At 44.1% G+C, this 26735-nt stretch overlaps 16 non-coding genes and 1 pseudogene across 16 annotated transcripts; all 17 read right to left on the reverse strand.

The window, feature by feature from the left end:
- Positions 1-658: 658 nt before the first annotated feature.
- On the reverse strand, positions 659-849 carry LOC141228126 (U2 spliceosomal RNA). Its single transcript, XR_012295050.1, has one exon. It is a non-coding gene; the product is annotated as a U2 spliceosomal RNA (small nuclear RNA).
- Positions 850-1958: 1109 nt separating this feature from the next.
- LOC141228127 (U2 spliceosomal RNA) lies at positions 1959-2149 on the reverse strand. Its single transcript, XR_012295051.1, has one exon. It is a non-coding gene; the product is annotated as a U2 spliceosomal RNA (small nuclear RNA).
- A 1115-nt stretch (positions 2150-3264) lies between these two features.
- On the reverse strand, positions 3265-3455 carry LOC141228264 (U2 spliceosomal RNA). The gene has a single exon (XR_012295181.1). It is a non-coding gene; the product is annotated as a U2 spliceosomal RNA (small nuclear RNA).
- A 1115-nt stretch (positions 3456-4570) lies between these two features.
- Positions 4571-4761, reverse strand: LOC141228128 (U2 spliceosomal RNA). The gene has a single exon (XR_012295052.1). It is a non-coding gene; the product is annotated as a U2 spliceosomal RNA (small nuclear RNA).
- Positions 4762-5876: 1115 nt separating this feature from the next.
- LOC141228266 (U2 spliceosomal RNA) lies at positions 5877-6067 on the reverse strand. Its single transcript, XR_012295183.1, has one exon. It is a non-coding gene; the product is annotated as a U2 spliceosomal RNA (small nuclear RNA).
- Positions 6068-7182: 1115 nt separating this feature from the next.
- On the reverse strand, positions 7183-7373 carry LOC141228130 (U2 spliceosomal RNA). Its single transcript, XR_012295053.1, has one exon. It is a non-coding gene; the product is annotated as a U2 spliceosomal RNA (small nuclear RNA).
- A 1115-nt stretch (positions 7374-8488) lies between these two features.
- On the reverse strand, positions 8489-8679 carry LOC141228131 (U2 spliceosomal RNA). The gene has a single exon (XR_012295054.1). It is a non-coding gene; the product is annotated as a U2 spliceosomal RNA (small nuclear RNA).
- A 1115-nt stretch (positions 8680-9794) lies between these two features.
- LOC141228132 (U2 spliceosomal RNA) lies at positions 9795-9985 on the reverse strand. Its single transcript, XR_012295055.1, has one exon. It is a non-coding gene; the product is annotated as a U2 spliceosomal RNA (small nuclear RNA).
- Positions 9986-11097: 1112 nt separating this feature from the next.
- Positions 11098-11288, reverse strand: LOC141228133 (U2 spliceosomal RNA). Its single transcript, XR_012295056.1, has one exon. It is a non-coding gene; the product is annotated as a U2 spliceosomal RNA (small nuclear RNA).
- Positions 11289-12403: 1115 nt separating this feature from the next.
- Positions 12404-12594, reverse strand: LOC141228134 (U2 spliceosomal RNA). Its single transcript, XR_012295057.1, has one exon. It is a non-coding gene; the product is annotated as a U2 spliceosomal RNA (small nuclear RNA).
- Positions 12595-13709: 1115 nt separating this feature from the next.
- LOC141228135 (U2 spliceosomal RNA) lies at positions 13710-13900 on the reverse strand. The gene has a single exon (XR_012295058.1). It is a non-coding gene; the product is annotated as a U2 spliceosomal RNA (small nuclear RNA).
- A 1115-nt stretch (positions 13901-15015) lies between these two features.
- On the reverse strand, positions 15016-15206 carry LOC141228136 (U2 spliceosomal RNA). Its single transcript, XR_012295059.1, has one exon. It is a non-coding gene; the product is annotated as a U2 spliceosomal RNA (small nuclear RNA).
- A 1115-nt stretch (positions 15207-16321) lies between these two features.
- LOC141228648 (U2 spliceosomal RNA) lies at positions 16322-16512 on the reverse strand. The gene has a single exon (XR_012295453.1). It is a non-coding gene; the product is annotated as a U2 spliceosomal RNA (small nuclear RNA).
- A 1115-nt stretch (positions 16513-17627) lies between these two features.
- On the reverse strand, positions 17628-17818 carry LOC141228138 (U2 spliceosomal RNA). Its single transcript, XR_012295061.1, has one exon. It is a non-coding gene; the product is annotated as a U2 spliceosomal RNA (small nuclear RNA).
- Positions 17819-18932: 1114 nt separating this feature from the next.
- Positions 18933-19123, reverse strand: LOC141228295 (U2 spliceosomal RNA). Its single transcript, XR_012295210.1, has one exon. It is a non-coding gene; the product is annotated as a U2 spliceosomal RNA (small nuclear RNA).
- A 1121-nt stretch (positions 19124-20244) lies between these two features.
- LOC141228139 (U2 spliceosomal RNA) lies at positions 20245-20435 on the reverse strand. The gene has a single exon (XR_012295062.1). It is a non-coding gene; the product is annotated as a U2 spliceosomal RNA (small nuclear RNA).
- A 1115-nt stretch (positions 20436-21550) lies between these two features.
- Positions 21551-21726, reverse strand: LOC141228379 (U2 spliceosomal RNA; annotated as a pseudogene).
- Positions 21727-26735: the final 5009 nt, after the last annotated feature.

Here is a 26735-nt window from a genome sequence, read left to right on the forward strand (position 1 = left end):
AGGATACCTGGCTGGCTGAATGTCGCTGAGAAGCTCACAGAGACCGCCATAAGCAACAGTTTAACAGAATGCCACAGACTAATCAACCAAACTTTTTGGGTTGGGTTCTCTTTTATAGTCTGCAGGCATTAAATGAAAGAAGTCAGTGTTCCAGCAGAAGGAGACAACGTTTCAGAAAAGGCATTGTAGCAAACCAAAAAAGAAATTTTAAGCGCAGCAGAGTAACCAGCGCACATACCTGTTAGCTCAGGTGAGTTTAAAAGGCTGCTGTTGATAACAAGGGCATTTGCTAAATAGATGGTGTGTGTGCAACAATATACTGAAAGGTCAATTATATTGTGCAGCTTATCTCACCACCTGTAGTTATTTAGGTGAAAGCTCCAAAATGCTTGCCTAATATGTCTGTTTATCCAAAAGGAAGTAAAAAGGGAGAGCTAGAAAGATAGCATTGCATCACATTACATGGCAATGCAATGCACAGTTGCTGAAGTTGAACCAAAATGAGCTTGTAATCTGGCTTCTGCAACTTTGAACATGAAAAATCTAATGAGGAGAAGAAAAGCAAAGCCAAAGAGTCCATCCCAAAATCCGACAAACAAGCAAAATGAACAAAAAACATTGAATTCAATTCTTTCTGATTTTAGAAACTGCATTAAAGAAGGGGTGCACCGGTCCTGGAGATACTGCAATACCAGGTCAATGCGTGGAGTGGACAGAGCAAGCTCTTTTTCCATCTCCCTGTTCTAAAAATCCATTTAATATATGGTCCCCAGATAGGGGACGTATCAGATATTAAACTGATAAGAACAGATACTACACTTGATCTTAGCCAAAAGGCCGAGAAGCGATAACCAGAATTGGTTTCAAACTACGGAGCCACCCAAGGATCCTGAAAAGTCCATTTGTGGAGATGAGCTCCTGGACTCCCGTTAAGAAGACATGTTGTCAACCTCTAGATCCCTTACATGCCTGCACTTTTCGGCTTGCTGCTGCTGCAATCCACGCGTTTTAGATCTGCATAACTCCACCTCTTTAAACACAGCACCTTCACCCCCTGCTGTTCCCACCCGCCTCAACACCGTTGGAAGGGAGGAGAACCAATTAAGGCGGGGGGTGGGGTGGAACGAGCAGCTGTCTACCCTTAGCAGGAGGGCTCCTGATTACATACCTCTCCTGCTGCTGCTGGCTGTCCAGCAGCAGACTGAAGGTGGCTGCTGCTGTGCACAGGTATATAAAGGCTCAGAGCCTATTATGACACGCGCAGCCAGCGTTCCATTGCCACATTCCATCTACTGCAGGCAGGATACCTGGCTGGCTGAATGTCGCTGAGAAGCTCACAGAGACCGCCATAAGCAACAGTTTAACAGAATGCCACAGACTAATCAACCAAACTTTTTGGGTTGGGTTCTCTTTTATAGTCTGCAGGCATTAAATGAAAGAAGTCAGTGTTCCAGCAGAAGGAGACAACGTTTCAGAAAAGGCATTGTAGCAAACCAAAAAAGAAATTTTAAGCGCAGCAGAGTAACCAGCGCACATACCTGTTAGCTCAGGTGAGTTTAAAAGGCTGCTGTTGATAAAAAGGGCATTTGCTAAATAGATGGTGTGTGTGCAACAATATACTGAAAGGTCAATTATATTGTGCAGCTTATCTCACCACCTGTAGTTATTTAGGTGAAAGCTCCAAAATGCTTGCCTAATATGTCTGTTTATCCAAAAGGAAGTAAAAAGGGAGAGCTAGAAAGATAGCATTGCATCACATTACATGGCAATGCAATGCACAGTTGCTGAAGTTGAACCAAAATGAGCTTGTAATCTGGCTTCTGCAACTTTGAACATGAAAAATCCAATGAGGAGAAGAAAAGCAAAGCCAAAGAGTCCATCCCAAAATCCGACAAACAAGCAAAATGAACAAAAAACATTGAATTCAATTCTTTCTGATTTTAGAAACTGCATTAAAGAAGGGGTGCACCGGTCCTGGAGATACTGCAATACCAGGTCAATGCGTGGAGTGGACAGAGCAAGCTCTTTTTCCATCTCCCTGTTCTAAAAATCCATTTAATATATGGTCCCCAGATAGGGGACGTATCAGATATTAAACTGATAAGAACAGATACTACACTTGATCTTAGCCAAAAGGCCGAGAAGCGATAACCAGAATTGGTTTCAAACTACGGAGCCACCCAAGGATCCTGAAAAGTCCATTTGTGGAGATGAGCTCCTGGACTCCCGTTAAGAAGACATGTTGTCAACCTCTAGATCCCTTACATGCCTGCACTTTTCGGCTTGCTGCTGCTGCAATCCACGCGTTTTAGATCTGCATAACTCCACCTCTTTAAACACAGCACCTTCACCCCCTGCTGTTCCCACCCGCCTCAACACCGTTGGAAGGGAGGAGAACCAATTAAGGCGGGGGGTGGGGTGGAACGAGCAGCTGTCTACCCTTAGCAGGAGGGCTCCTGATTACATACCTCTCCTGCTGCTGCTGCTGCTGGCTGTCCAGCAGCAGACTGAAGGTGGCTGCTGCTGTGCACAGGTATATAAAGGCTCAGAGCCTATTATGACACGCGCAGCCAGCGTTCCATTGCCACATTCCATCTACTGCAGGCAGGATACCTGGCTGGCTGAATGTCGCTGAGAAGCTCACAGAGACCGCCATAAGCAACAGTTTAACAGAATGCCACAGACTAATCAACCAAACTTTTTGGGTTGGGTTCTCTTTTATAGTCTGCAGGCATTAAATGAAAGAAGTCAGTGTTCCAGCAGAAGGAGACAACGTTTCAGAAAAGGCATTGTAGCAAACCAAAAAAGAAATTTTAAGCGCAGCAGAGTAACCAGCGCACATACCTGTTAGCTCAGGTGAGTTTAAAAGGCTGCTGTTGATAACAAGGGCATTTGCTAAATAGATGGTGTGTGTGCAACAATATACTGAAAGGTCAATTATATTGTGCAGCTTATCTCACCACCTGTAGTTATTTAGGTGAAAGCTCCAAAATGCTTGCCTAATATGTCTGTTTATCCAAAAGGAAGTAAAAAGGGAGAGCTAGAAAGATAGCATTGCATCACATTACATGGCAATGCAATGCACAGTTGCTGAAGTTGAACCAAAATGAGCTTGTAATCTGGCTTCTGCAACTTTGAACATGAAAAATCCAATGAGGAGAAGAAAAGCAAAGCCAAAGAGTCCATCCCAAAATCCGACAAACAAGCAAAATGAACAAAAAACATTGAATTCAATTCTTTCTGATTTTAGAAACTGCATTAAAGAAGGGGTGCACCGGTCCTGGAGATACTGCAATACCAGGTCAATGCGTGGAGTGGACAGAGCAAGCTATTTTTCCATCTCCCTGTTCTAAAAATCCATTTAATATATGGTCCCCAGATAGGGGACGTATCAGATATTAAACTGATAAGAACAGATACTACACTTGATCTTAGCCAAAAGGCCGAGAAGCGATAACCAGAATTGGTTTCAAACTACGGAGCCACCCAAGGATCCTGAAAAGTCCATTTGTGGAGATGAGCTCCTGGACTCCCTTTAAGAAGACATGTTGTCAACCTCTAGATCCCTTACATGCCTGCACTTTTCGGCTTGCTGCTGCTGCAATCCACGCATTTTAGATCTGCATAACTCCACCTCTTTAAACACAGCACCTTCACCCCCTGCTGTTCCCACCCGCCTCAACACCGTTGGAAGGGAGGAGAACCAATTAAGGCGGGGGGTGGGGTGGAACGAGCAGCTGTCTACCCTTAGCAGGAGGGCTCCTGATTACATACCTCTCCTGCTGCTGCTGCTGCTGGCTGTCCAGCAGCAGACTGAAGGTGGCTGCTGCTGTGCACAGGTATATAAAGGCTCAGAGCCTATTATGACACGCGCAGCCAGCCTTCCATTGCCACATTCCATCTACTGCAGGCAGGATACCTGGCTGGCTGAATGTCGCTGAGAAGCTCACAGAGACCGCCATAAGCAACAGTTTAACAGAATGCCACAGACTAATCAACCAAACTTTTTGGGTTGGGTTCTCTTTTATAGTCTGCAGGCATTAAATGAAAGAAGTCAGTGTTCCAGCAGAAGGAGACAACGTTTCAGAAAAGGCATTGTAGCAAACCAAAAAAGAAATTTTAAGCGCAGCAGAGTAACCAGCGCACATACCTGTTAGCTCAGGTGAGTTTAAAAGGCTGCTGTTGATAACAAGGGCATTTGCTAAATAGATGGTGTGTGTGCAACAATATACTGAAAGGTCAATTATATTGTGCAGCTTATCTCACCACCTGTAGTTATTTAGGTGAAAGCTCCAAAATGCTTGCCTAATATGTCTGTTTATCCAAAAGGAAGTAAAAAGGGAGAGCTAGAAAGATAGCATTGCATCACATTACATGGCAATGCAATGCACAGTTGCTGAAGTTGAACCAAAATGAGCTTGTAATCTGGCTTCTGCAACTTTGAACATGAAAAATCCAATGAGGAGAAGAAAAGCAAAGCCAAAGAGTCCATCCCAAAATCCGACAAACAAGCAAAATGAACAAAAAACATTGAATTCAATTCTTTCTGATTTTAGAAACTGCATTAAAGAAGGGGTGCACCGGTCCTGGAGATACTGCAATACCAGGTCAATGCGTGGAGTGGACAGAGCAAGCTCTTTTTCCATCTCCCTGTTCTAAAAATCCATTTAATATATGGTCCCCAGATAGGGGACGTATCAGATATTAAACTGATAAGAACAGATACTACACTTGATCTTAGCCAAAAGGCCGAGAAGCGATAACCAGAATTGGTTTCAAACTACGGAGCCACCCAAGGATCCTGAAAAGTCCATTTGTGGAGATGAGCTCCTGGACTCCCGTTAAGAAGACATGTTGTCAACCTCTAGATCCCTTACATGCCTGCACTTTTCGGCTTGCTGCTGCTGCAATCCACGCGTTTTAGATCTGCATAACTCCACCTCTTTAAACACAGCACCTTCACCCCCTGCTGTTCCCACCCGCCTCAACACCGTTGGAAGGGAGGAGAACCAATTAAGGCGGGGGGTGGGGTGGAACGAGCAGCTGTCTACCCTTAGCAGGAGGGCTCCTGATTACATACCTCTCCTGCTGCTGCTGCTGCTGGCTGTCCAGCAGCAGACTGAAGGTGGCTGCTGCTGTGCACAGGTATATAAAGGCTCAGAGCCTATTATGACACGCGCAGCCAGCGTTCCATTGCCACATTCCATCTACTGCAGGCAGGATACCTGGCTGGCTGAATGTCGCTGAGAAGCTCACAGAGACCGCCATAAGCAACAGTTTAACAGAATGCCACAGACTAATCAACCAAACTTTTTGGGTTGGGTTCTCTTTTATAGTCTGCAGGCATTAAATGAAAGAAGTCAGTGTTCCAGCAGAAGGAGACAACGTTTCAGAAAAGGCATTGTAGCAAACCAAAAAAGAAATTTTAAGCGCAGCAGAGTAACCAGCGCACATACCTGTTAGCTCAGGTGAGTTTAAAAGGCTGCTGTTGATAACAAGGGCATTTGCTAAATAGATGGTGTGTGTGCAACAATATACTGAAAGGTCAATTATATTGTGCAGCTTATCTCACCACCTGTAGTTATTTAGGTGAAAGCTCCAAAATGCTTGCCTAATATGTCTGTTTATCCAAAAGGAAGTAAAAAGGGAGAGCTAGAAAGATAGCATTGCATCACATTACATGGCAATGCAATGCACAGTTGCTGAAGTTGAACCAAAATGAGCTTGTAATCTGGCTTCTGCAACTTTGAACATGAAAAATCCAATGAGGAGAAGAAAAGCAAAGCCAAAGAGTCCATCCCAAAATCCGACAAACAAGCAAAATGAACAAAAAACATTGAATTCAATTCTTTCTGATTTTAGAAACTGCATTAAAGAAGGGGTGCACCGGTCCTGGAGATACTGCAATACCAGGTCAATGCGTGGAGTGGACAGAGCAAGCTATTTTTCCATCTCCCTGTTCTAAAAATCCATTTAATATATGGTCCCCAGATAGGGGACGTATCAGATATTAAACTGATAAGAACAGATACTACACTTGATCTTAGCCAAAAGGCCGAGAAGCGATAACCAGAATTGGTTTCAAACTACGGAGCCACCCAAGGATCCTGAAAAGTCCATTTGTGGAGATGAGCTCCTGGACTCCCTTTAAGAAGACATGTTGTCAACCTCTAGATCCCTTACATGCCTGCACTTTTCGGCTTGCTGCTGCTGCAATCCACGCATTTTAGATCTGCATAACTCCACCTCTTTAAACACAGCACCTTCACCCCCTGCTGTTCCCACCCGCCTCAACACCGTTGGAAGGGAGGAGAACCAATTAAGGCGGGGGGTGGGGTGGAACGAGCAGCTGTCTACCCTTAGCAGGAGGGCTCCTGATTACATACCTCTCCTGCTGCTGCTGCTGCTGGCTGTCCAGCAGCAGACTGAAGGTGGCTGCTGCTGTGCACAGGTATATAAAGGCTCAGAGCCTATTATGACACGCGCAGCCAGCCTTCCATTGCCACATTCCATCTACTGCAGGCAGGATACCTGGCTGGCTGAATGTCGCTGAGAAGCTCACAGAGACCGCCATAAGCAACAGTTTAACAGAATGCCACAGACTAATCAACCAAACTTTTTGGGTTGGGTTCTCTTTTATAGTCTGCAGGCATTAAATGAAAGAAGTCAGTGTTCCAGCAGAAGGAGACAACGTTTCAGAAAAGGCATTGTAGCAAACCAAAAAAGAAATTTTAAGCGCAGCAGAGTAACCAGCGCACATACCTGTTAGCTCAGGTGAGTTTAAAAGGCTGCTGTTGATAACAAGGGCATTTGCTAAATAGATGGTGTGTGTGCAACAATATACTGAAAGGTCAATTATATTGTGCAGCTTATCTCACCACCTGTAGTTATTTAGGTGAAAGCTCCAAAATGCTTGCCTAATATGTCTGTTTATCCAAAAGGAAGTAAAAAGGGAGAGCTAGAAAGATAGCATTGCATCACATTACATGGCAATGCAATGCACAGTTGCTGAAGTTGAACCAAAATGAGCTTGTAATCTGGCTTCTGCAACTTTGAACATGAAAAATCCAATGAGGAGAAGAAAAGCAAAGCCAAAGAGTCCATCCCAAAATCCGACAAACAAGCAAAATGAACAAAAAACATTGAATTCAATTCTTTCTGATTTTAGAAACTGCATTAAAGAAGGGGTGCACCGGTCCTGGAGATACTGCAATACCAGGTCAATGCGTGGAGTGGACAGAGCAAGCTCTTTTTCCATCTCCCTGTTCTAAAAATCCATTTAATATATGGTCCCCAGATAGGGGACGTATCAGATATTAAACTGATAAGAACAGATACTACACTTGATCTTAGCCAAAAGGCCGAGAAGCGATAACCAGAATTGGTTTCAAACTACGGAGCCACCCAAGGATCCTGAAAAGTCCATTTGTGGAGATGAGCTCCTGGACTCCCGTTAAGAAGACATGTTGTCAACCTCTAGATCCCTTACATGCCTGCACTTTTCGGCATGCTGCTGCTGCAATCCACGCGTTTTAGATCTGCATAACTCCACCTCTTTAAACACAGCACCTTCACCCCCTTCTGTTCCCACCCGTCTCAACACCGTTGGAAGGGAGGAGAACCAATTAAGGCGGGGGGTGGGGTGGAACGAGCAGCTGTCTACCCTTAGCAGGAGGGCTCCTGATTACATACCTCTCCTGCTGCTGCTGCTGCTGGCTGTCCAGCAGCAGACTGAAGGTGGCTGCTGCTGTGCACAGGTATATAAAGGCTCAGAGCCTATTATGACACGCGCAGCCAGCGTTCCATTGCCACATTCCATCTACTGCAGGCAGGATTCCTGGCTGGCAGAATGTCGCTGAGAAGCTCACAGAGACCGCCATAAGCAACAGTTTAACAGAATGCCACAGACTAATCAACCAAACTTTTTGGGTTGGGTTCTCTTTTATAGTCTGCAGGCATTAAATGAAAGAAGTCAGTGTTCCAGCAGAAGGAGACAACGTTTCAGAAAAGGCATTGTAGCAAACCAAAAAATAAATTTTAAGCGCAGCAGAGTAACCAGCGCACATACCTGTTAGCTCAGGTGAGTTTAAAAGGCTGCTGTTGATAACAAGGGCATTTGCTAAATAGATGGTGTGTGTGCAACAATATACTGAAAGGTCAATTATATTGTGCAGCTTATCTCACCACCTGTAGTTATTTAGGTGAAAGCTCCAAAATGCTTGCCTAATATGTCTGTTTATCCAAAAGGAAGTAAAAAGGGAGAGCTAGAAAGATAGCATTGCATCACATTACATGGCAATGCAATGCACAGTTGCTGAAGTTGAACCAAAATGAGCTTGTAATCTGGCTTCTGCAACTTTGAACATGAAAAATCCAATGAGGAGAAGAAAAGCAAAGCCAAAGAGTCCATCCCAAAATCCGACAAACAAGCAAAATGAACAAAAAACATTGAATTCAATTCTTTCTGATTTTAGAAACTGCATTAAAGAAGGGGTGCACCGGTCCTGGAGATACTGCAATACCAGGTCAATGCGTGGAGTGGACAGAGCAAGCTCTTTTTCCATCTCCCTGTTCTAAAAATCCATTTAATATATGGTCCCCAGATAGGGGACGTATCAGATATTAAACTGATAAGAACAGATACTACACTTGATCTTAGCCAAAAGGCCGAGAAGCGATAACCAGAATTGGTTTCAAACTACGGAGCCACCCAAGGATCCTGAAAAGTCCATTTGTGGAGATGAGCTCCTGGACTCCCGTTAAGAAGACATGTTGTCAACCTCTAGATCCCTTACATGCCTGCACTTTTCGGCTTGCTGCTGCTGCAATCCACGCGTTTTAGATCTGCATAACTCCACCTCTTTAAACACAGCACCTTCACCCCCTGCTGTTCCCACCCGCCTCAACACCGTTGGAAGGGAGGAGAACCAATTAAGGCGGGGGGTGGGGTGGAACGAGCAGCTGTCTACCCTTAGCAGGAGGGCTCCTGATTACATACCTCTCCTGCTGCTGCTGCTGCTGGCTGTCCAGCAGCAGACTGAAGGTGGCTGCTGCTGTGCACAGGTATATAAAGGCTCAGAGCCTATTATGACACGCGCAGCCAGCGTTCCATTGCCACATTCCATCTACTGCAGGCAGGATACCTGGCTGGCTGAATGTCGCTGAGAAGCTCACAGAGACCGCCATAAGCAACAGTTTAACAGAATGCCACAGACTAATCAACCAAACTTTTTGGGTTGGGTTCTCTTTTATAGTCTGCAGGCATTAAATGAAAGAAGTCAGTGTTCCAGCAGAAGGAGACAACGTTTCAGAAAAGGCATTGTAGCAAACCAAAAAAGAAATTTTAAGCGCAGCAGAGTAACCAGCGCACATACCTGTTAGCTCAGGTGAGTTTAAAAGGCTGCTGTTGATAACAAGGGCATTTGCTAAATAGATGGTGTGTGTGCAACAATATACTGAAAGGTCAATTATATTGTGCAGCTTATCTCACCACCTGTAGTTATTTAGGTGAAAGCTCCAAAATGCTTGCCTAATATGTCTGTTTATCCAAAAGGAAGTAAAAAGGGAGAGCTAGAAAGATAGCATTGCATCACATTACATGGCAATGCAATGCACAGTTGCTGAAGTTGAACCAAAATGAGCTTGTAATCTGGCTTCTGCAACTTTGAACATGAAAAATCCAATGAGGAGAAGAAAAGCAAAGCCAAAGAGTCCATCCCAAAATCCGACAAACAAGCAAAATGAACAAAAAACATTGAATTCAATTCTTTCTGATTTTAGAAACTGCATTAAAGAAGGGGTGCACCGGTCCTGGAGATACTGCAATACCAGGTCAATGCGTGGAGTGGACAGAGCAAGCTCTTTTTCCATCTCCCTGTTCTAAAAATCCATTTAATATATGGTCCCCAGATAGGGGACGTATCAGATATTAAACTGATAAGAACAGATACTACACTTGATCTTAGCCAAAAGGCCGAGAAGCGATAACCAGAATTGGTTTCAAACTACGGAGCCACCCAAGGATCCTGAAAAGTCCATTTGTGGAGATGAGCTCCTGGACTCCCGTTAAGAAGACATGTTGTCAACCTCTAGATCCCTTACATGCCTGCACTTTTCGGCTTGCTGCTGCTGCAATCCACGCGTTTTAGATCTGCATAACTCCATCTCTTTAAACACAGCACCTTCACCCCCTGCTGTTCCCACCCGCCTCAACACCGTTGGAAGGGAGGAGAACCAATTAAGGCGGGGGGTGGGGTGGAACGAGCAGCTGTCTACCCTTAGCAGGAGGGCTCCTGATTACATACCTCTCCTGCTGCTGCTGCTGGCTGTCCAGCAGCAGACTGAAGGTGGCTGCTGCTGTGCACAGGTATATAAAGGCTCAGAGCCTATTATGACACGCGCAGCCAGCGTTCCATTGCCACATTCCATCTACTGCAGGCAGGATACCTGGCTGGCTGAATGTCGCTGAGAAGCTCACAGAGACCGCCATAAGCAACAGTTTAACAGAATGCCACAGACTAATCAACCAAACTTTTTGGGTTGGGTTCTCTTTTATAGTCTGCAGGCATTAAATGAAAGAAGTCAGTGTTCCAGCAGAAGGAGACAACGTTTCAGAAAAGGCATTGTAGCAAACCAAAAAAGAAATTTTAAGCGCAGCAGAGTAACCAGCGCACATACCTGTTAGCTCAGGTGAGTTTAAAAGGCTGCTGTTGATAACAAGGGCATTTGCTAAATAGATGGTGTGTGTGCAACAATATACTGAAAGGTCAATTATATTGTGCAGCTTATCTCACCACCTGTAGTTATTTAGGTGAAAGCTCCAAAATGCTTGCCTAATATGTCTGTTTATCCAAAAGGAAGTAAAAAGGGAGAGCTAGAAAGATAGCATTGCATCACATTACATGGCAATGCAATGCACAGTTGCTGAAGTTGAACCAAAATGAGCTTGTAATCTGGCTTCTGCAACTTTGAACATGAAAAATCCAATGAGGAGAAGAAAAGCAAAGCCAAAGAGTCCATCCCAAAATCCGACAAACAAGCAAAATGAACAAAAAACATTGAATTCAATTCTTTCTGATTTTAGAAACTGCATTAAAGAAGGGGTGCACCGGTCCTGGAGATACTGCAATACCAGGTCAATGCGTGGAGTGGACAGAGCAAGCTCTTTTTCCATCTCCCTGTTCTAAAAATCCATTTAATATATGGTCCCCAGATAGGGGACGTATCAGATATTAAACTGATAAGAACAGATACTACACTTGATCTTAGCCAAAAGGCCGAGAAGCGATAACCAGAATTGGTTTCAAACTACGGAGCCACCCAAGGATCCTGAAAAGTCCATTTGTGGAGATGAGCTCCTGGACTCCCGTTAAGAAGACATGTTGTCAACCTCTAGATCCCTTACATGCCTGCACTTTTCGGCTTGCTGCTGCTGCAATCCACGCGTTTTAGATCTGCATAACTCCACCTCTTTAAACACAGCACCTTCACCCCCTGCTGTTCCCACCCGCCTCAACACCGTTGGAAGGGAGGAGAACCAATTAAGGCGGGGGGTGGGGTGGAACGAGCAGCTGTCTACCCTTAGCAGGAGGGCTCCTGATTACATACCTCTCCTGCTGCTGCTGCTGCTGGCTGTCCAGCAGCAGACTGAAGGTGGCTGCTGCTGTGCACAGGTATATAAAGGCTCAGAGCCTATTATGACACGCGCAGCCAGCGTTCCATTGCCACATTCCATCTACTGCAGGCAGGATACCTGGCTGGCTGAATGTCGCTGAGAAGCTGACAGAGACCGCCATAAGCAACAGTTTAACAGAATGCCACAGACTAATCAACCAAACTTTTTGGGTTGGGTTCTCTTTTATAGTCTGCAGGCATTAAATGAAAGAAGTCAGTGTTCCAGCAGAAGGAGACAACGTTTCAGAAAAGGCATTGTAGCAAACCAAAAAAGAAATTTTAAGCGCAGCAGAGTAACCAGCGCACATACCTGTTAGCTCAGGTGAGTTTAAAAGGCTGCTGTTGATAACAAGGGCATTTGCTAAATAGATGGTGTGTGTGCAACAATATACTGAAAGGTCAATTATATTGTGCAGGTTATCTCACCACCTGTAGTTATTTAGGTGAAAGCTCCAAAATGCTTGCCTAATATGTCTGTTTATCCAAAAGGAAGTAAAAAGGGAGAGCTAGAAAGATAGCATTGCATCACATTACATGGCAATGCAATGCACAGTTGCTGAAGTTGAACCAAAATGAGCTTGTAATCTGGCTTCTGCAACTTTGAACATGAAAAATCCAATGAGGAGAAGAAAAGCAAAGCCAAAGAGTCCATCCCAAAATCCGACAAACAAGCAAAATGAACAAAAAACATTGAATTCAATTCTTTCTGATTTTAGAAACTGCATTAAAGAAGGGGTGCACCGGTCCTGGAGATACTGCAATACCAGGTCAATGCGTGGAGTGGACAGAGCAAGCTCTTTTTCCATCTCCCTGTTCTAAAAATCCATTTAATATATGGTCCCCAGATAGGGGACGTATCAGATATTAAACTGATAAGAACAGATACTACACTTGATCTTAGCCAAAAGGCCGAGAAGCGATAACCAGAATTGGTTTCAAACTACGGAGCCACCCAAGGATCCTGAAAAGTCCATTTGTGGAGATGAGCTCCTGGACTCCCGTTAAGAAGACATGTTGTCAACCTCTAGATCCCTTACATGCCTGCACTTTTCGGCTTGCTGCTGCTGCAATCCACGCGTTTTAGATCTGCATAACTCCACCTCTTTAAACACAGCACCTTCACCCCCTGCTGTTCCCACCCGCCTCAACACCGTTGGAAGGGAGGAGAACCAATTAAGGCGGGGGGTGGGGTGGAACGAGCAGCTGTCTACCCTTAGCAGGAGGGCTCCTGATTACATACCTCTCCTGCTGCTGCTGCTGCTGGCTGTCCAGCAGCAGACTGAAGGTGGCTGCTGCTGTGCACAGGTATATAAAGGCTCAGAGCCTATTATGACACGCGCAGCCAGCGTTCCATTGCCACATTCCATCTACTGCAGGCAGGATACCTGGCTGGCTGAATGTCGCTGAGAAGCTCACAGAGACCGCCATAAGCAACAGTTTAACAGAATGCCACAGACTAATCAACCAAACTTTTTGGGTTGGGTTCTCTTTTATAGTCTGCAGGCATTAAATGAAAGAAGTCAGTGTTCCAGCAGAAGGAGACAACGTTTCAGAAAAGGCATTGTAGCAAACCAAAAAAGAAATTTTAAGCGCAGCAGAGTAACCAGCGCACATACCTGTTAGCTCAGGTGAGTTTAAAAGGCTGCTGTTGATAACAAGGGCATTTGCTAAATAGATGGTGTGTGTGCAACAATATACTGAAAGGTCAATTATATTGTGCAGCTTATCTCACCACCTGTAGTTATTTAGGTGAAAGCTCCAAAATGCTTGCCTAATATGTCTGTTTATCCAAAAGGAAGTAAAAAGGGAGAGCTAGAAAGATAGCATTGCATCACATTACATGGCAATGCAATGCACAGTTGCTGAAGTTGAACCAAAATGAGCTTGTAATCTGGCTTCTGCAACTTTGAACATGAAAAATCCAATGAGGAGAAGAAAAGCAAAGCCAAAGAGTCCATCCCAAAATCCGACAAACAAGCAAAATGAACAAAAAACATTGAATTCAATTCTTTCTGATTTTAGAAACTGCATTAAAGAAGGGGTGCACCGGTCCTGGAGATACTGCAATACCAGGTCAATGCGTGGAGTGGACAGAGCAAGCTCTTTTTCCATCTCCCTGTTCTAAAAATCCATTTAATATATGGTCCCCAGATAGGGGACGTATCAGATATTAAACTGATAAGAACAGATACTACACTTGATCTTAGCCAAAAGGCCGAGAAGCGATAACCAGAATTGGTTTCAAACTACGGAGCCACCCAAGGATCCTGAAAAGTCCATTTGTGGAGATGAGCTCCTGGACTCCCGTTAAGAAGACATGTTGTCAACCTCTAGATCCCTTACATGCCTGCACTTTTCGGCTTGCTGCTGCTGCAATCCACGCGTTTTAGATCTGCATAACTCCACCTCTTTAAACACAGCACCTTCACCCCCTGCTGTTCCCACCCGCCTCAACACCGTTGGAAGGGAGGAGAACCAATTAAGGCGGGGGGTGGGGTGGAACGAGCAGCTGTCTACCCTTAGCAGGAGGGCTCCTGATTACATACCTCTCCTGCTGCTGCTGCTGCTGGCTGTCCAGCAGCAGACTGAAGGTGGCTGCTGCTGTGCACAGGTATATAAAGGCTCAGAGCCTATTATGACACGCGCAGCCAGCGTTCCATTGCCACATTCCATCTACTGCAGGCAGGATACCTGGCTGGCTGAATGTCGCTGAGAAGCTCACAGAGACCGCCATAAGCAACAGTTTAACAGAATGCCACAGACTAATCAACCAAACTTTTTGGGTTGGGTTCTCTTTTATAGTCTGCAGGCATTAAATGAAAGAAGTCAGTGTTCCAGCAGAAGGAGACAACGTTTCAGAAAAGGCATTGTAGCAAACCAAAAAAGAAATTTTAAGCGCAGCAGAGTAACCAGCGCACATACCTATTAGCTCAGGTGAGTTTAAAAGGCTGCTGTTGATAACAAGGGCATTTGCTAAATAGATGGTGTGTGTGCAACAATATACTGAAAGGTCAATTATATTGTGCAGCTTATCTCACCACCTGTAGTTATTTAGGTGAAAGCTCCAAAATGCTTGCCTAATATGTCTGTTTATCCAAAAGGAAGTAAAAAGGGAGAGCTAGAAAGATAGCATTGCATCACATTACATGGCAATGCAATGCACAGTTGCTGAAGTTGAACCAAAATGAGCTTGTAATCTGGCTTCTGCAACTTTGAACATGAAAAATCCAATGAGGAGAAGAAAAGCAAAGCCAAAGAGTCCATCCCAAAATCCGACAAACAAGCAAAATGAACAAAAAACATTGAATTCAATTCTTTCTGATTTTAGAAACTGCATTAAAGAAGGGGTGCACCGGTCCTGGAGATACTGCAATACCAGGTCAATGCGTGGAGTGGACAGAGCAAGCTCTTTTTCCATCTCCCTGTTCTAAAAATCCATTTAATATATGGTCCCCAGATAGGGGACGTATCAGATATTAAACTGATAAGAACAGATACTACACTTGATCTTAGCCAAAAGGCCGAGAAGCGATAACCAGAATTGGTTTCAAACTACGGAGCCACCCAAGGATCCTGAAAAGTCCATTTGTGGAGATGAGCTCCTGGACTCCCGTTAAGAAGACATGTTGTCAACCTCTAGATCCCTTACATGCCTGCACTTTTCGGCTTGCTGCTGCTGCAATCCACGCGTTTTAGATCTGCATAACTCCACCTCTTTAAACACAGCACCTTCACCCCCTGCTGTTCCCACCCGCCTCAACACCGTTGGAAGGGAGGAGAACCAATTAAGGCGGAGGGTGGGGTGGAACGAGCAGCTGTCTACCCTTAGCAGGAGGGCTCCTGATTACATACCTCTCCTGCTGCTGCTGCTGCTGGCTGTCCAGCAGCAGACTGAAGGTGGCTGCTGCTGTGCACAGGTATATAAAGGCTCAGAGCCTATTATGACACGCGCAGCCAGCGTTCCATTGCCACATTCCATCTACTGCAGGCAGGATACCTGGCTGGCTGAATGTCGCTGAGAAGCTCACAGAGACCGCCATAAGCAACAGTTTAACAGAATGCCACAGACTAATCAACCAAACTTTTTGGGTTGGGTTCTCTTTTATAGTCTGCAGGCATTAAATGAAAGAAGTCAGTGTTCCAGCAGAAGGAGACAACGTTTCAGAAAAGGCATTGTAGCAAACCAAAAAAGAAATTTTAAGCGCAGCAGAGTAACCAGCGCACATACCTGTTAGCTCAGGTGAGTTTAAAAGGCTGCTGTTGATAACAAGGGCATTTGCTAAATAGATGGTGTGTGTGCAACAATATACTGAAAGGTCAATTATATTGTGCAGCTTATCTCACCACCTGTAGTTATTTAGGTGAAAGCTCCAAAATGCTTGCCTAATATGTCTGTTTATCCAAAAGGAAGTAAAAAGGGAGAGCTAGAAAGATAGCATTGCATCACATTACATGGCAATGCAATGCACAGTTGCTGAAGTTGAACCAAAATGAGCTTGTAATCTGGCTTCTGCAACTTTGAACATGAAAAATCCAATGAGGAGAAGAAAAGCAAAGCCAAAGAGTCCATCCCAAAATCCGACAAACAAGCAAAATGAACAAAAAACATTGAATTCAATTCTTTCTGATTTTAGAAACTGCATTAAAGAAGGGGTGCACCGGTCCTGGAGATACTGCAATACCAGGTCAATGCGTGGAGTGGACAGAGCAAGCTCTTTTTCCATCTCCTTGTTCTAAAAATCCATTTAATATATGGTCCCCAGATAGGGGACGTATCAGATATTAAACTGATAAGAACAGATACTACACTTGATCTTAGCCAAAAGGCCGAGAAGCGATAACCAGAATTGGTTTCAAACTACGGAGCCACCCAAGGATCCTGAAAAGTCCATTTGTGGAGATGAGCTCCTGGACTCCCGTTAAGAAGACATGTTGTCAACCTCTAGATCCCTTACATGCCTGCACTTTTCGGCTTGCTGCTGCTGCAATCCACGCGTTTTAGATCTGCATAACTCCACCTCTTTAAACACAGCACCTTCACCCCCTGCTGTTCCCACCCACCTCAACACCGTTGGAAGGGAGGAGAACCAATTAAGGCGGGGGGTGGGGTGGAACGAGCAGCTGTCTACCCTTAGCAGGAGGGCTCCTGATTACATACCTCTCCTGCTGCTGCTGCTGCTGGCTGTCCAGCAGTAGACTGAAGGTGGCTGCTGCTGTGCACAGGTATATAAAGGCTCAGAGCCTATTATGACACGCGCAGCCAGCGTTCCATTGCCACATTCCATCTACTGCAGGCAGGATACCTGGCTGGCTGAATGTCGCTGAGAAGCTCACAGAGACCGCCATAAGCAACAGTTTAACAGAATGCCACAGACTAATCAGCCAAACTTTTTGGGTTGGGTTCTCTTTTATAGTCTGCAGGCATTAAATGAAAGAAGTCAGTGTTCCAGCAGAAGGAGACAACGTTTCAGAAAAGGCATTGTAGCAAACCAAAAAAGAAATTTTAAGCGCAGCAGAGTAACCAGCGCACATACCTGTTAGCTCAGGTGAGTTTAAAAGGCTGCTGTTGATAACAAGGGCATTTGCTAAATAGATGGTGTGTGTGCAACAATATACTGAAAGGTCAATTATATTGTGCAGCTTATCTCACCACCTGTAGTTATTTAGGTGAAAGCTCCAAAATGCTTGCCTAATATGTCTGTTTATCCAAAAGGAAGTAAAAAGGGAGAGCTAGAAATATAGCATTGCATCACATTACATGGCAATGCAATGCACAGTTGCTGAAGTTGAACCAAAATGAGCTTGTAATCTGGCTTCTGCAACTTTGAACATGAAAAATCCAATGAGGAGAAGAAAAGCAAAGCCAAAGAGTCCATCCCAAAATCCGACAAACAAGCAAAATGAACAAAAAACATTGAATTCAATTCTTTCTGATTTTAGAAACTGCATTAAAGAAGGGGTGCACCGGTCCTGGAGATACTGCAATACCAGGTCAATGCGTGGAGTGGACAGAGCAAGCTCTTTTTCCATCTCCCTGTTCTAAAAATCCATTTAATATATGGTCCCCAGATAGGGGACGTATCAGATATTAAACTGATAAGAACAGATACTACACTTGATCTTAGCCAAAAGGCCGAGAAGCGATAACCAGAATTGGTTTCAAACTACGGAGCCACCCAAGGATCCTGAAAAGTCCATTTGTGGAGATGAGCTCCTGGACTCCCGTTAAGAAGACATGTTGTCAACCTCTAGATCCCTTACATGCCTGCACTTTTCGGCTTGCTGCTGCTGCAATCCACGCGTTTTAGATCTGCATAACTCCACCTCTTTAAACACAGCACCTTCACCCCTGCTGTTCCCACCCGCCTCAACACCGTTGGAAGGGAGGAGAACCAATTAAGGCGGGGGGTGGGGTGGAACGAGCAGCTGTCTACCCTTAGCAGGAGGGCTCCTGATTACATACCTCTCCTGCTGCTGCTGCTGCTGGCTGTCCAGCAGCAGACTGAAGGTGGCTGCTGCTGTGCACAGGTATATAAAGGCTCAGAGCCTATTATGACACGCGCAGCCAGCGTTCCATTGCCACATTCCATCTACTGCAGGCAGGATACCTGGCTGGCTGAATGTCGCTGAGAAGCTCACAGAGACCGCCATAAGCAACAGTTTAACAGAATGCCACAGACTAATCCACCAAACTTTTTGGGTTGGGTTCTCTTTTATAGTCTGCAGGCATTAAATGAAAGAAGTCAGTGTTCCAGCAGAAGGAGACAACGTTTCAGAAAAGGCATTGTAGCAAACCAAAAAAGAAATTTTAAGCGCAGCAGAGTAACCAGCGCACATACCTGTTAGCTCAGGTGAGTTTAAAAGGCTGCTGTTGATAACAAGGGCATTTGCTAAATAGATGGTGTGTGTGCAACAATATACTGAAAGGTCAATTATATTGTGCAGCTTATCTCACCACCTGTAGTTATTTAGGTGAAAGCTCCAAAATGCTTGCCTAATATGTCTGTTTATCCAAAAGGAAGTAAAAAGGGAGAGCTAGAAAGATAGCATTGCATCACATTACATGGCAATGCAATGCACAGTTGCTGAAGTTGAACCAAAATGAGCTTGTAATCTGGCTTCTGCAACTTTGAACATGAAAAATCCAATGAGGAGAAGAAAAGCAAAGCCAAAGAGTCCATCCCAAAATCCGACAAACAAGCAAAATGAACAAAAAACTTTGAATTCAATTCTTTCTGATTTTAGAAACTGCATTAAAGAAGGGGTGCACTGGTCCTGGAGATACTGCAATACCAGGTCAATGCGTGGAGTGGACAGAGCAAGCTCTTTTTCCATCTCCCTGTTCTAAAAATCCATTTAATATATGGTCCCCAGATAGGGGACGTATCAGATATTAAACTGATAAGAACAGATACTACACTTGATCTTAGCCAAAAGGCCGAGAAGCGATAACCAGAATTGGTTTCAAACTACGGAGCCACCCAAGGATCCTGAAAAGTCCATTTGTGGAGATGAGCTCCTGGACTCCCGTTAAGAAGACATGTTGTCAACCTCTAGATCCCTTACATGCCTGCACTTTTCGGCTTGCTGCTGCTGCAATCCACGCGTTTTAGATCTGCATAACTCCACCTCTTTAAACACAGCACCTTCACCCCCTGCTGTTCCCACCCGCCTCAACACCGTTGGAAGGGAGGAGAACCAATTAAGGCGGGGGGTGGGGTGGAACGAGCAGCTGTCTACCCTTAGCAGGAGGGCTCCTGATTACATACCTCTCCTGCTGCTGCTGCTGCTGCTGCTGGCTGTCCAGCAGCAGACTGAAGGTGGCTGCTGCTGTGCACAGGTATATAAAGGCTCAGAGCCTATTATGACACGCGCAGCCAGCGTTCCATTGCCACATTCCATCTACTGCAGGCAGGATACCTGGCTGGCTGAATGTCGCTGAGATGCTCACAGAGACCGCCATAAGCAACAGTTTAACAGAATGCCACAGACTAATCAACCAAACTTTTTGGGTTGGGTTCTCTTTTATAGTCTGCAGTCATTAAATGAAAGAAGTCAGTGTTCCAGCAGAAGGAGACAACGTTTCAGAAAAGGCATTGTAGCAAACCAAAAAAGAAATTTTAAGCGCAGCAGAGTAACCAGCGCACATACCTGTTAGCTCAGGTGAGTTTAAAAGGCTGCTGTTGATAACAAGGGCATTTGCTAAATAGATGGTGTGTGTGCAACAATATACTGAAAGGTCAATTATATTGTGCAGCTTATCTCACCACCTGTAGTTATTTAGGTGAAAGCTCCAAAATGCTTGCCTAATATGTCTGTTTATCCAAAAGGAAGTAAAAAGGGAGAGCTAGAAAGATAGCATTGCATCACATTACATGGCAATGCAATACACAGTTGCTGAAGTTGAACCAAAATGAGCTTGTAATCTGGCTTCTGCAACTTTGAACATGAAAAATCCAATGAGGAGAAGAAAAGCAAAGCCAAAGAGTCCATCCCAAAATCCGACAAACAAGCAAAATGAACAAAAAACATTGAATTCAATTCTTTCTGATTTTAGAAACTGCATTAAAGAAGGGGTGCACCGGTCCTGGAGATACTGCAATACCAGGTCAATGCGTGGAGTGGACAGAGCAAGCTCTTTTTCCATCTCCCTGTTCTAAAAATCCATTTAATATATGGTCCCCAGATAGGGGACGTATCAGATATTAAACTGATAAGAACAGATACTACACTTGATCTTAGCCAAAAGGCCGAGAAGCGATAACCAGAATTGGTTTCAAACTACGGAGCCACCCAAGGATCCTGAAAAGTCCATTTGTGGAGATGAGCTCCTGGACTCCCGTTAAGAAGACATGTTGTCAACCTCTAGATCCCTTACATGCCTGCACTTTTCGGCTTGCTGCTGCTGCAATCCACGCGTTTTAGATCTGCATAACTCCACCTCTTTAAACACAGCACCTTCAACCCCTGCTGTTCCCACCCGCCTCAACACCGTTGGAAGGGAGGAGAACCAATTAAGGCGGGGGGTGGGGTGGAACGAGCAGCTGTCTACCCTTAGCAGGAGGGCTCCTGATTACATACCTCTCCTGCTGCTGCTGCTGCTGGCTGTCCAGCAGCAGACTGAAGGTGGCTGCTGCTGTGCACAGGTATATAAAGGCTCAGAGCCTATTATGACACGCGCAGCCAGCGTTCCATTGCCACATTCCATCTACTGCAGGCAGGATACCTGGCTGGCTGAATGTCGCTGAGAAGCTCACAGAGACCGCCATAAGCAACAGTTTAACAGAATGCCACAGACTAATCAACCAAACTTTTTGGGTTGGGTTCTCTTTTATAGTCTGCAGGCATTAAATGAAAGAAGTCAGTGTTCCAGCAGAAGGAGACAACGTTTCAGAAAAGGCATTGTAGCAAACCAAAAAAGAAATTTTAAGCGCAGCAGAGTAACCAGCGCACATACCTGTTAGCTCAGGTGAGTTTAAAAGGCTGCTGTTGATAACAAGGGCATTTGCTAAATAGATGGTGTGTGTGCAACAATATACTGAAAGGTCAATTATATTGTGCAGCTTAACTCACCACCTGTAGTTATTTAGGTAAAAGCTCCAAAATGCTTGCCTAATATGTCTGTTTATCCAAAAGGAAGTAAAAAGGGAGAGCTAGAAAGATAGCATTGCATCACATTACATGGCAATGCAATGCACAGTTGCTGAAGTTGAACCAAAATGAGCTTGTAATCTGGCTTCTGCAACTTTGAACATGAAAAATCCAATGAGGAGAAGAAAAGCAAAGCCAAAGAGTCCATCCCAAAATCCGACAAACAAGCAAAATGAACAAAAAACATTGAATTCAATTCTTTCTGATTTTAGAAACTGCATTAAAGAAGGGGTGCACCGGTCCTGGAGATACTGCAATACCAGGTCAATGCGTGGAGTGGACAGAGCAAGCTCTTTTTCCATCTCCCTGTTCTAAAAATCCATTTAATATATGGTCCCCAGATAGGGGACGTATCAGATATTAAACTGATAAGAACAGATTTTGCGTTTATATTTAAAATATCGTAGTCTTTATCTTTTCTTCAGAGCTTTAAAATAACATCTTCCATAGGTGATAGTTCCATATACTCAGGGCTCTTTTCTTTCCAAGCTTCTTCATATCCATTAGGTAGTACATATAAATTTCACTTAATGCCAGTCTTATACAATCCTTGACTTCTATATAGTCTCTTTTAAACAACAATATGTTTCTGGTCTTCCATAGAGCACTTTTAACACAACTCAAAGTGCACCATAAAACTCTCTCTTTTTCTTTCGTCATGTTTGGTAAAATCCCATATAAAACCACTTCATGGCTTAAAAAATTAAGACCAGATAAAAATTTTAAAAGCTCACCACAGTCTTTCCACACTTGCTGTGCAAAATCACAATTCCAAATAAGGTGCATAGTAGTCTCATCATTATTGCACTGATGCCTCGGGCAGGTTTGTATAGTGCTAAGTCTTCTTTTATACTGGAAATCACGAGTCGGTAAACATTCCTGCACAATCATCCAAGCTAAGTCTTTATGTTGATTCATCAGGTAAGGTGCATTTGTTAAATTCCATATTTTAGTGACTCTGCTATATGAATAATGGCTTATGGGCGTCAAAGTTTCTTTCTTTTTTAATTGCTGCAGCAGCTTCCTTGCATTCTTCAATGTCTCCATCTCAAAAGAATCTAGGCCATATAATCTGATAACTTTCTCCAGGATGGCATATTGTTGTGGAGGTGATAACAACACTGGGCTTGTTAAAGAAATGGATATCCACTTTCGCCTCCTAAAAATGTGGCCAGCTGCATATCTTAAAAAATGTGCCCAAGGGCTTGAAGCAAACATATATTTAAAACAGAGGCTAAAAAACTTGGAGTATAAAAACAGTTTGACGTTGGGAACATCCTTACCACCAAGGTGGTGCATCTTGTACATTGTTTCTCTCTTCACCTTTTCGAACTTAGAGTTCCACACAAATTCAAACAGCATTCTCTGTAATCTTCTCGCTGTAAGGTCACTTGGGGGATAAACATAACTGAGATATAACATGACAGGAAGCAGAAGGGCCTTAATAATTAAAACTTTACCTTCGATTGTTAATTTTCTTAATTTCCAAAAGTCAATCTTCTTTTGTATTTTGTCCCTTACTCCATCCCAGCTCTTCATTCCATCATTCTGTCGATCAAAAATCACGCCCAGAATTTTAATCTTCTCTGACTGCATCGGGAGATCAGGGATGGACACATCCGCCCAATTGCCACGGACAAAACAATCACATTTCTCAATGTTTAACTTAAAACCTGAGGCTTCACAAAAAAAATTGGTCGTTCTTATAGCTCTCCTGAGAGCGGCAGGTGATGAACAAAAAATAGTAATATCATCCATGTAGCCCATTACCTTCACATCTCTTCCATGTCCTCCAGGGATAGGGACACCTTTAATCACTTTATCCTCTCGTAGCATAGATAAAAGAGGCTCTATTGCACATATAAATAGCACTGGGGACAAAGGGCAGCCTTGCTTCACACCTGAATGCAAAAACACTTCATTAGACAAAAATCCATTGATTAAAATTTTACTAAAAGAGTTCTTATATAAAAGTGCCACTTGCTTGATAAAAATTTCAGGGAAGCCCATTTTTTTTAAAACCAACCATAAAAAACAATGAGAGACACGATCAAAAGCCTTTTGAAAATCCAACGATAAAATTGCTAAGTCTTGCTTCCTGGATTGCTGGTACCATATGACATCGCGGATGGTATTGAGATGCTCCGCAACTCCTCTTCCTGGCACCCCACATACCTGGTCTTCATAAATAACTTTGGATAAAACTTTTTTAAAACGGTTCACTAAAATTTTGGACATCAACTTGTAATCAACATTCAACAGTGTGATTGGTCTCCAGTTTGCCAGATGGGATTTGGCTCCTTTTTTAAAAATCAGGGAGACCAGACCACTTCTCCAAGATATAGGCAGGATATCACACTTAAAAGCTTCTTTGATTACTAAAAACAAGTCGGGTTTTAAAAAATTCCAAAATTCACGATAAAATTCAACAGGCAAACCGTCAGAACCAGGGGTTTTCCCATAGGAAAAACTTTTGATAGCAGCATCTACTTCCGACAAGGTGACTTCAGTGCATAACAATTCTTGGTCTTCGCGGCTCAGACTATTTTTTAATGAATTAAGGGCATCTTCAGTAAAAGACTGGTCTATAGTTTTCTCATTAAAAAGCTGCTGATAAAACTGGTGAGCTTGGTTGAGCATACCTTCAGTTGTAGTTTCACCCTCTAATTCTGTTATCATTTCCTTAGCAGCAACTACTTTTTTAAAAAAAAATCTTGAGCACTTTTCATTTTTCTCCATCACTTCAATTTTTGAGTTATAAATTATTTCCTTACCCTTCGACTCTATACTCTTTTTAATTTCTTTTTTTGTTGCTTCAATTAAATCGTCCATTTCAAGTCCCACATCTCTTAGTTGATAACAGGTCTGCAATTTAGTAATAAGCCTTTTATGCCAAGCGGACTTTTCTCTTGCATTGGCTATGCTGACCTTGATAAAAAAACTTTTTATCTTCATCTTGCTGTATTCCCACCATTCTAGCAGAGTTAAAAATTTTTGTTGTTTTGTTCTTAAATAATTAAAAAACGCTTTAAAATCTGTTCTTACCTTAGGATCTTGTAACAATGTTGTATTTAGCCTCCAAACTCCTCTTGCCTTGACAAGCCCAGGTAATTCTAACTCTGATAGCAACATCTTATGATCTGAAAAAATGTTTGGGATTAAGACAACAGATTTGACATTCACATATTGGGACATGAAAATAAAATCAATACGAGATTTAGAAGAAGAGTTCTCCCAAGTATAACCGGGATCATTACTACGGATCTCTTTCCAGGAGTCTCTAAGAAAAAAATCAGTTAACAAATCCTTTAGTTGTTTCTCTGTTTTGTCTTTTTTAGGAACGGTGGAACTCCCGCTTCTCCCTTCACCAGGCAAGACACAATTGAAATCCCCACAGAACATCAGAGGCGATGAACCAGGTAGGTAATATTGCACATCTTCAAACAACTGATGTCTCTCTTCCTTCACCGGAGAAGCATAAATGTTCAAAAGTCTAAAGTCCACACCTTTAAAACTAATATTTAAGAAAAGAGCACGTCCAGAAGAAATGTCCACAAAAGAGTTGATTTTAAAGTCATGCGACCTAAACAGCATTCCAATGCCAGAGGAACGATTTTCATTATCTCCGGACCAGATAGAGGGCCCATGAGGCCAATCTTTTCTTAAATCTGCATAATTCATATCAAAGTCAATGTTACATTCTTGCAAACAAAAGACATCACAGTCCACTGTTGACAGGTAGGAAAACAAAGCAGCCCTTCTTGTAGAGCCCCTTATACTCCTCACATTGAGCGAGGCTACTTTAATTGATGAGGTCATGATAGGTTAGTTCAGGTCACACTACTGTCAGAATCAGACATAAAGCCCACCGATGTTAACGGGCTCTGCACTTCTGAGTCCGAAAAAGAAATGTTTATAGGGTCTGAAGGCCTTGGCTCCTCAGGAGGGGCAGCGGGAGCCATTGGCTTGTATTGCAGAAGACTTGGTTTTAATGGACACTTCTTGGAAGTCTCCCTGGCCACATTCTCATCAGACCTATCATCTGTTTTCCTTTTCCTACGAGTTTCCAGCTCCATTGCTTCTTCCTCCGAGCTAAATGTCCTGATTTCAGCAGAGGGACTCCCCTCCACCACCATATCACCCGGATCAGAATCAGCAGCCCAGTCCTTAGATGAAGCTTCCCTCCTCTCAGGACGGACAGGTTTCTCAGCTGGAGGTTTCTGCATAGACGTGGGCTTATGCGCAGCAGGAATAGGAGAACTGGCAGGTTTTCCCTGTGCAGCAGGCACTGAAGTGCTTGTGGACCCGCCTACAGGGGGTTGTGTTCGCACAGTAGATACAGGAGCACCGGTGGGACCCCCCTTAGCAGCAGGAGCAGGAGGGTTGGTTGGCTTCCTCTGTGCAGCAGGTGCAGACGTACCACCTGATGTACTAGCAGGCTTGGTCTGTGGAGCAGGTACTGGAGAGCTAGAAGACTGCCCCCGCGCTGTAGACGCACCCGCAGGAGCAGGAACAGCAGAGGGTTGCCTCTGCCCCCCGGGAGCAGATGGAGGCACACGGGCAGGTTGCTTTGCCAGCGTTTCAGCATAGGTTTCCGCCTTTTTCTTCAAAGGACACTCCCGGAAGGAGTGACCTGGGACCCGGCAGATGTTGCACACCATCTCATTGGTACAGTCCATTGTGGCATGTCCATGCTTGTAGCACTTCTTACAGATTGCCACCTCCTCCTTGCAGTTCTCATAAGTGTGACCGAAACACATGCATTTCCGGCAGAAGAGGGGCATGTCCGGGTAGAAGAGGCGCCCCCGCTCCCTACCGATCAGGAAACTTGACGGAGGATGACGCTGACCACCAATGCCATTTGGATCTTCACAAAATTTAACAAAAAATTTATGCTTTCCCGTCCAGAGGTTTTCCTCATTCATGACCTTGTGGGAATACCGCAGTTCTGGGAAATAGTTTTGAAGAAAGCAAATAATATTAACTAAGGGAACATGAGGGTTGCTCATCTGAACCACGAGCGGCTTCTCTCCACCGGAGTAAAGGATGACAAAGGTGAGTCCTTTAAGATCCTCATCTGAAAGGTGCAGGTGAATCTGGCGGAAGAGGTTCTGGCACGCATACTCCGACTCCAGAGTCAAAGTGAAGGAACCGGGGCGATCTTGAAGGGCCAGGATGTCTTCCCTCTTTACTCCTAGGATCTCCAGCAGCACTCTCCTCACGAAAAACTTCAAGGTCATCTTCTCCTTGGATGCATCGTCCACTTCGATCTTGAAAGAGTTCTTGATGCGAAGGTCACCAGCTCTGGCATAGCGCACTGCGGCCGCTACTGCTGATGCCATCTTCAAAAGGTAGATAGGGTCGATCGCCTTCTTGGTTTCTTTGCGTATCTGCCCCCTAAAGCAGCATGA

This window comes from Phyllobates terribilis, unplaced genomic scaffold (genome assembly GCF_046119375.1).
Source record: "Phyllobates terribilis strain yellow unplaced genomic scaffold, ASM4611937v1 Scaffold_437__1_contigs__length_1545540, whole genome shotgun sequence".
Lineage (NCBI taxonomy): Eukaryota > Metazoa > Chordata > Amphibia > Anura > Dendrobatidae > Phyllobates > Phyllobates terribilis.